Source organism: Notothenia coriiceps, unplaced genomic scaffold, assembly GCF_000735185.1.
Source record: "Notothenia coriiceps isolate Sejong01 unplaced genomic scaffold, NC01 NC01_scaffold00017075, whole genome shotgun sequence".
NCBI lineage: Eukaryota > Metazoa > Chordata > Actinopteri > Perciformes > Nototheniidae > Notothenia > Notothenia coriiceps.
This window is the reverse complement of record NW_011349776.1, coordinates 36,676-45,682: the sequence shown is the minus strand read 5'-3', so window position 1 is coordinate 45,682 and position 9,007 is coordinate 36,676. Positions and strand designations below refer to the sequence as shown.

The window sequence follows — 9,007 nt, the reverse complement described above, 5'->3', positions numbered from 1 at the left end:
AAGTGCTAGACATAAAAACTTTAACAGAAAAATTGGGGCATAAAATGTTAATAGCGGTTAATTAATGGGGGTCGTAAAAGGTTAAAATCAGCCGTCAAGCAAAGCAATCGATTGCAAAGCGGATTTCGATCGCGATGATCAAGCGATACGTTACCAAACAACGAAACGAGTCCACGTCGGGGGCCAGAAGAGCGAGCGACCCTGGCACGAGCAAAGGATAGCAAGGCGGGTACAAAGGGTTCCTCTCAAGACCTAAGAACGATACTCCATTCGACTACAATGTTAAAACAGTACAGTGCCACTTTACATTTAATACCCATCACGACATAGCGGCAAAATCGCTACCGGACGACTTTTCTGCGTTGATTTCACTTCTATTACTTATGTGAGATAATTTGGACACCACCGAATAGTACTATTGCATGATTAATCATGTTTCGTCGATTGCAAAGTGGACATTGATGTTCTAACATAGTCCCTTTAGTACAAAACTGCATACTTGATTATTGTTTAGTGGAGTAGCCGAGCCGCTCTGAGAGACGAGGTATCGACAGAGAACCTTGCATTTTAGGTACATGTAAAATGGAAATATAAGGGAATTTTATAGGGTAGGAGGGATGAAAACATAATATTAGTTGAATATAAAAGAAAAAAAGAAAAAACGACGACGTTGTGTTGGTAAAGGGTTAACCTAGATTATTTCCATTATAGAATAGGAATTAAGTCTGTATATGTGGATAATAAGTTAATCACATCGTCGACTGTGTATAAAAAGGCAGACCTAAGTGAGATGGTAAGATAAAGAATCAAGTTAAAACTAGATATTTGGACAGGGTTATCACTTTGACAAGCTCTGGAAGTTCACGTTCCAATATATAAATCCACAAAACGAATATCGGATACCATGACATACAGAATTGACGAGCAGACAACCCTTCTATTAGTTTGATATCAAAGTTACCGTCAGTGTGGCAGGGTATTCTCGAATTCTGTTATTTGGGTGCCCGGATGTGATGCCGATTTCGGTTTGGGGATTTTATATATTGGAACGTGAAACCTTCATGAGCACTTGTGAAGAAGTAGAAAACATGAGAAAATATCTGTAGGTTTATACTTGATTTCTTGATTTACCATCGAATTAGTATGACTTTAGACACAGTCGACGATGTGATTAAGTATTATCAATACTAAGAGAATTTAATTCTATGATATGAATGAAAATAACTAGGTTAAACCCGTACAAACGACAACGTCGCGTATTTTTCTTGTTCGTGATATGTCATAATTATATGTTTGTCATACACTCCCTACCCTGATATTCAAACTTAATTTACATGTACATGTACACCTAAAATGCAGTTCGTCGATACCTCGTCTCTCAAGAGACGTCGGTCTCCACTAAAACGGTAATAATCGTGGAAGGGTTATACAGGTTGGCTAAAGGGTACTGGATGTTAGGAAATCAATGTACACGGTTGCGAATAGGACGAACATGATTAATCGGAAATAGTATATTCGTGTGCGCAAAATATCTAGCATAAGAATAGAAGGAATACAACGCAGAAAAGTCGTCACGGAGAGATTTGCCGCTATGCAGGATGGGATGAAATTTGTAAAGTGGCACGGGAGCCTGTTTGTACATTGGAGATCGGAATGGAGTATCGTTGCTTAGTCTGAGAGAAGACCCTTTGGTAACGCCCTTGCTGATCTTGCTCGTGCAGGCACGCTTTCTGGACACGACGGGGCCTCGGTCGTGTTTGGTGAACGTATCGGATTGATCATCGCGACGAAATCGATTGCAATCGCGATTTGCTTTGCTTGACGGCTAGATTTTAACCTTTTACGCCATTAATTAACAAGATAGAAACAGTTGATGCCCAATTTTGTCTGTTCAAAAGTTTTAGGTCTAAGATTACCAGTCTATATATATGGTCTATGATTGCTCATACGTACATGAAGCGAAAGTCGTCTTAGTGCCGTCCGTTGTTGAATCGCCCTCACAAATGCACAAGCCGCATTACTGCATGTTGCGGAGCTGTTAAAGACATCAGGATAGTCGGGAGCATTGTTGGTAGCAAAAAGTCTGGCATTTGAGAAGTTTTAGGGTCGACCCCAGGACGCGACTGCATTAAATTACAGCCATCTTGTTTGCAGTTAATGGAGAAGTAATACACAGTGGTGTCTGTAAATAAAAGCTGATAAGAAGTTTGGGATACCTTTTTTACGAACGAAAAACTCCCTTCCCTTGGCCTTCACGATTTTTACGTTGCATGAAGCCAAAATGCTGCGCAGGACGCCGAAGAGATAACGACTACCTAATAGTCTTTAGAAAAGTTCACGGTCTGTGTAACCTAATTGGGATACTTAGATTGGAAGCGTCGCAAAAATAGCAAAATTACGGTAACTCTGTGAAAAACGAGCTGTTGCTGTTGCCATTGGTAATAACGGCACAAACGGATGGATTAGCCGGGGCACAACACTACAGACCAAAACAAATATTACAGCGCTAAGACTACGTACCTCACTACTATGTCTATGAGATAGACTAAGACACATAAGAGGCTACGATGAAGGACCAAACCTACACCGTCAATGCTATTCATTTATGCCCACAATATGGCACCTCAAGACACGATTGCGCAATCGGAAAAAAGGCGAGTCCCGATTAAGTCTCCGAGTCGGCAAGCGGAACACAAAAAAAAAACGATTTTTTGATTTGCAATAGTCGTAATCGACTCAAAGAAGCAAGTACGTATACTTTGTAAGTATCGAAATAATTTAGAATTCTTCGGGAGTCTGGACAACGAACGCAAAAACACCAAAGAGGGAAGTTGTCCAATCTCTATGTACAAATAAAATTAGGAGAAAACATGTACAACGCTGAGACGCGAGAAGGAGAACGGTACGCAGGCTTAATAGCCCCTGCGGCAAAGCGCGAAATGCACACGGCCGCTGCATAGGAGAGAGCGAGAAGACCTGGTCGCAAGGTTGTTTCATCGATAAGGACGCAGCTAGAGCGTTGAGAGCGCTACAACGGAACGTCCAGTTGGCACTAAACCCATCTTTTATCTCCTACTCTGAGCCTTCAACAATTACATCCTCGTCCCGAAATATTAACACTTGTGAAGTTATGATATATACAGATACTAAAGATATGCATGTACTTGCTTTCAAGCAGAACACAGAGGAAAACAAACTTAGCGGGAGTGTTTACGTGTTCGGCGTAATGACGTACAACGGCCTCGACAATTTCTGTAGTCCTATTCAGCCACTCGGTAACAACCATCGTTTTTCAGACACGTAAACTCTTCAAAAATCCCCAGTGGGGTCACTGCTGACGTATTTAATGTCGTAGAACAAAACGTCAATTACCTCTTAAATTTGTGTCAACCACAGACCTTATTTCGAGCTATTTTCCAAAACCCTATGGAAAAAATGCATTGCTTTTTGAGGAAGGAACCGGAAGTGCTAAAAATGCTAACTTACTTCCGGGTTTTACGACGCGTCACTGCGGCTCTCTATTGCTGATGGATTATCAGAAATCTTTTCAAAGTGACACAGACACATTGGATTAACCTATGAATTAACCTTCAGCAGCGTTTTTATCGTTTTAATGCCATTGAAGACAACTTTTGATCAGACAACGACAAAGGTAAGACATATTGCCGTGTTTGCTACCTAATGCCACGTGTTGTGATGTCTGGTTTTGTTTATAATGTCGCGAGTTCTGATCATGGAGTGATGATACAGATACCTATCGATTCTGTGTATTCTCACGATGCTATTCCATGGGTTGGATGTGCAGTTACGATAAGTAATAAGGGTGTTATACCGTGAGTTCTGTGCTAACGGCGTTAGCATTTTTCCGCTCAGGGCTAATTCAGAAGCTCAGCGTTCGCCTTGTGTTTTTTTTTGCTAAAAAAATAAAAGATTATCAGTTAGCTGAGTTTCTTCCCGTTACATGCATATGAAACATTCATAGTTTATTAAATCTTAAGAAGCCCTCAGACACTGTTGCTTGCAGATTTTGTGGTTTCTTAACAGGTAGAGATACATGTTTATTTTAATCACATTTTTGTACATGTTGCAGGAAGTTGGATTTCCCCTCTTGCCATGCAGTCCGAATTATGGGGACGCCAGTTTGAGTTTAGTGTGCAACGGAAGAACGTATATCATAGCACATGGTAGATTTGGACACAGCGTTTACAACAAAGTAGCTATTCCTGCGTGATCTCGCAACTCTCGCGATGTTGCCTTGCAAGGTAACGTGATTTGGGTAGACATAGAGGATGAGACTGAAGTTGTATGTAGGAGCAGGCATTTTATAATTGTGAAAATTCACAATACTAACATGCATTCTATAATTAAGGCAGGAAATAAAAAGGGGCTTCAGCAGTCTCAATTAGAAAATCAAATAAGGTATATATTCCAGAGTTTCAGTCTTTTTACAATAACATTTTAAAACAACATGTTTTCTTTATGATTTATCATCTTTTTAAATGTAAACTCTGCATCTTTGCATTTTTTTTCATGTCTGTTCCTGAATGAGTGGTAGGTAATCAATTATACATAAAAAACTGCTACGGGCAATATCTCCACAAAGATAGTTCTGAATTGAAGAATATTGCTCTAAAATGATTACCATAAATGAATTGTAGATTGAAAGCACACCCGAAAGAGGGAAATCCTTTTCTCATAGAACAACCCCGGTGAAACAAATACAATGAAATGCATGAATGTCTGTATTTGAATAAGTAGTCAAAAGCCTGGAAATGCCATGGAAACCAATCACTGCTCGCTGGGGCTCATTTATCTGCCTGGAAGATGAGATGGAGAAGGGAGGTGGGGGGTTGGTGGGAATAAGAAGTATGATACAAGGTGATGGGGATGCACACAGGAGTTAATGTGATAGGAAATACAGAGACATTTATGGCAGTGAGAGAATGAATGGGATCAATTTTCCCTCTGCTTCAGTCCACTTACATTTTGAAAACACGTCTCACTATCAGATGTGAATGTTCTAATTAGTTTTGTACTAGGGAGGATTTAATCATACCATGTGTTTACACAAGCAGTTTTTTTCTCATAGGTCGAGACCGTTTCCAGGCGTCCTGTATGGAGAACAGACAGGTTCAGCTGTGGCATGAGGGATAGCTTTATCAATAATTGAAAGCTTTATTCATGATATAGCAACTGGATTATGGATTTCTGAGCAAAACGCGCTGCATTAAAAATATGATCATAATTCAACTTTTTCCACTATACAGTAGATCTTCTGCTTTCCTTATCACTACACATCAATTACTTTAAATGGGCATATTTATTGCTGCTTTTATCAATATTTTCCTTTTTAACGCATTTAAAATATGCAACACTAAGCTGTCTGTGGCTCTTTCCTGCTGTAACGCTGCAAATTTCCCCTCTGTGGGACTAATAAAGGTATTCTGATTCTGATTCTGATGAAGATATGGAACTAAATACATGTGTTCCTAAGATTAAAGGGGTTGCTTGCTGTGACAAATGATTTAAGACTGTTTCAAGCTTGTGGCGAGCTCAATAAAACCCAGATATATTTATCAGAAGTTAATATTTTGACTCAGATGGCCATAAAGTAATCTCAACTCAAGTAGGAGGATAATGTTAATCTGATAATGCTTCATTACCATTTTTGTCATTATAAATCACATTAATGCGTTACTGCATTTCCATACCACAGCTTACACATAAATTACATTTACTATTGTTTATCCTTTAAATTAAATTCCTCAATCCCAGTAAAAACCCTTGGAGAGCTACATACATTTAAATAATGTGGCTTAGATAGTTCCTACTGCAGAAAAATAATCACATCAATTTCACACATACTGTAGACCCCCATTTCCATTCCTAAGGCAGAAAAAGGCAATTCCAGAGCCAGCCTCCCATCAAGAGGAGTAACCATTCATTTGAAAGAGGGTGAATGCATAATATGCTGTGAATTGTCACATGCACTTGATTGCTTCTTTTCACATTTGAGGCCAATTGAGGGACAGAAAAGCTTATTTTTTATCCCACTTCAGTTCAGGAGACAGAATCGAGGTGGCATGATGTAATGCAGCGCTTTGTTTTGGCAGGTAGGTAGAAGCTCCCATATACCCTGGCAGACGACCGACTAACAATGCACTTCAACAGACTGTAATAACCTTAAAGATGGAGCTCAGAGGGCAGAATGGAGCTGTCAAATCATTTCTCCTTCCTCCCCATCTTTGAAAAGTGTTCGGGGTGTAATGCATAGCTGAAGGAACACTCAATGACAGCGAGGTAGACGGAAAGAAAGTGATCAAAAGTGAGGAAAGGCAGAGGGAGAAATGAGAGGATGGGGTGGGGGCAGAGTGGAGGAGATAGGAGTAATCAGGGCTGTGATAACACATTGTGTGTGTGTGTGTGTGTGTGTGTGTGTGTGTGTGTGTGTGTGTGTGTGTGTGTGTGTGTGTGTGTGTGGTGTGTTGTGTGTGTGTGTGTGGTGGTGTGGTGGTGTGTGTGTGTGTGTGTGTGTGTGTGTGTGGTTTGTGTGTGTGGTATCTTTCAGTGAGCGAGGTGTACGGAGGCCCTGCAGGGGGGGGGGGGTTGTTGTCAAGGACAACACGATGCACCACCATGCTGATGGGAAGCTTGCTGCTGTCAGACATTCAGAAAAGCAAAAGCATTTATGACATTTACTTCCATGTGATGTGATTCAAAACAACATTGTTTTCTACTGCATTATTTTAAGCACTGCTGTGCATTCAAATATAATCTGTACAGATTGTTTCTTAAATCTAAAGCCCTAAATCTAGATTGTAAATGTTCGGAGGAACCATTTAAATATATATAATTCATAGATGACTCATTTGTGTAAGCACAGGCTTGTGTAAAGATTAACAGATTCAAAATAGAAATCCGAAAGACCAAACATTTTGCAGTTTTGTTCCATCTCTTTCAGAGACAGATGATTTGTGAATGTTTTCTGAACTCTGGTATGATTTCAATATAATATATTATTTCCAAAACACCTAGCACTAAAAACCAGACTTTTTCTGCGAGCTTTCACACCCCAATAGATGTTTTATGTACTAACGCTTTTTCTAAAAGGGTTAGTACAAAAGACGAGTTGGTCAGCCATCAGCTTTACTATAGGTAAGACAGGAAAAACAGAAACACAAAGACAAACAAACCCTTCCTGGGTCATTTATAATTTGATTTCCCATCCCAACATTTGCCTAATGAAATATTTATCAAATGGATGCACTTAGAATAATAGGCAGCATGCCCTGTGTGCTTCAGATCCCACAGACAGTAACAACAACATCCCTCTGGCTGACTCTCAGCTGTGTGCTTTATACATCAAAGCATTTCATCAAAAATAGTTTTTAACAGCCTCTTACCCCCGTTGTTGATCTCTTTGGCTAATGATGACTCAGTGGGTTTGCCTGGGCATTGATTTGAAATGTATTTCATAGCTCCTACTGTTTTGGAAGTGCATCTATTTCAGACGGAAATACTCTGTGTTTGAGAAATGGCCTCAAAATGAAAACAAGAGAAGGGAGATGTAAATCAGTTGTTTCAGTTCTACTCTTTGTTCTACAAGCCATGTTGCAAATTATGTGATGCAGTCACAAAATCAATGTATACATAATATTCAAGTTATTGGTTTAATTGAAATAAAATGAATCTAAAAATATACTCACTGTAAATCACTTGCCTCAAAGTTAACATTCTGAACTGAAAAATCCACTGAGTAAAAATGATCGAAGGGGAACAATAATAATAAGACTTTTTTTTAAATCCCTTTGTCACAAGCTTAGTTTTGTGTTTAGTTTCCTGTTTTTAAATGTATTCGCTCCTGTTTTTTTCCATCCTGTGTTTCCCCTCCAGTTCACCTGCTGCCCCTGTGTTTCACCTCCCCTCTCCAGCTGTGTCTTGTCTTGTGATTACTCTTGTGTGTATTTAGTCTTGCTTTCCCAAGTGTTTTTCGTTGGGTCGTCGTCTCCATGTTTGTTCCTGGCTGTTGTTTCCTTGATCCTTCCTCGTGTTCCCATTTGTGGATGTTTGTTATCAGCTTTTTGAATTAAAGCTCGCTTTTTGTTAAGAACACTTGATTCCTTATTTTTTTTACTGCTCTTGGGTCTGCATTCTTGCCAAAACCGTGACACCTGTTCTTTATGGGATGAAAACATAATCAATGTAACAAAACTAATTTGTGTATTTGGCATATTATGCATGTTATGACCTTTCATCATCAGATCAAGGGGCGTTGGTAAACACCAGTTCGAAACCCGCTTCGGCCGCCACTGAGTCAGGCCGTTGTGTCCTTGAGCAAGACACTTCACCCTAATTTGCCCCTGTGGTTATCGTCCACAGTAATAACTGTTACATGTCTAATATGTGTAATGTGTAATTGTAAAGCACTTTGAGTGCCTTGAAAAGCGCTCTAATAAAAAATGTAATGAATTATTATTATTATTCAATTACACATCCAGCATTTGATATCCAGGATTTAACATTAGCGACATCACCACTGACAGTCTATATACAAATTCAACTGCATTGACCATCTCATTTTTTACTTTGTCCATTTGGTGTCGGGTATGGTTGTGTAGCTACCGTGCCGTGGGTCTTAGTATTATTGGGATTTGAACCTGGAATATTTCCCATACCTCCAAAAAATGCACACACACAAGTTAAATGCAGTGAGTGTTTTACCAGAAAACTATTTAGTTAATTTTTCCAAAGTTACAGAATGAACATGATGAAATGTATGTAATTTTGGACACATCTTGTTTTGCCTGTATGTCCCCAGGCAGTGAAGAGCTATAAAAGAAAGATGGCTTTAGATGGCTGACAGTGTTACACAAGCAAATGTGACTTGATAGCACATGGATGCCCAGCAGGCTGATTCCCTCTGCTGCCTGTGACATCTTACCTGTCAGCAACACTGTGCATGGAAGGACACACACACACACACACACACACACACACACACACACAC

General features: G+C 39.6%; 1 long non-coding RNA gene across 1 annotated transcript in view; it reads left to right on the top strand.

Annotated features, from left to right (window-relative positions):
* The window catches only part of LOC104950126 (uncharacterized), a 19,250-nt gene extending 12,572 nt beyond the window's left edge, over positions 1 to 6,678 (top strand). The window contains exon 3 of the long non-coding RNA XR_798888.1: positions 6,665 to 6,678. This is a non-coding gene — a long non-coding RNA (uncharacterized lncRNA). The remainder of the gene's footprint in view (positions 1 to 6,664) is intronic.
* Positions 6,679 to 9,007: the final 2,329 nt, after the last annotated feature.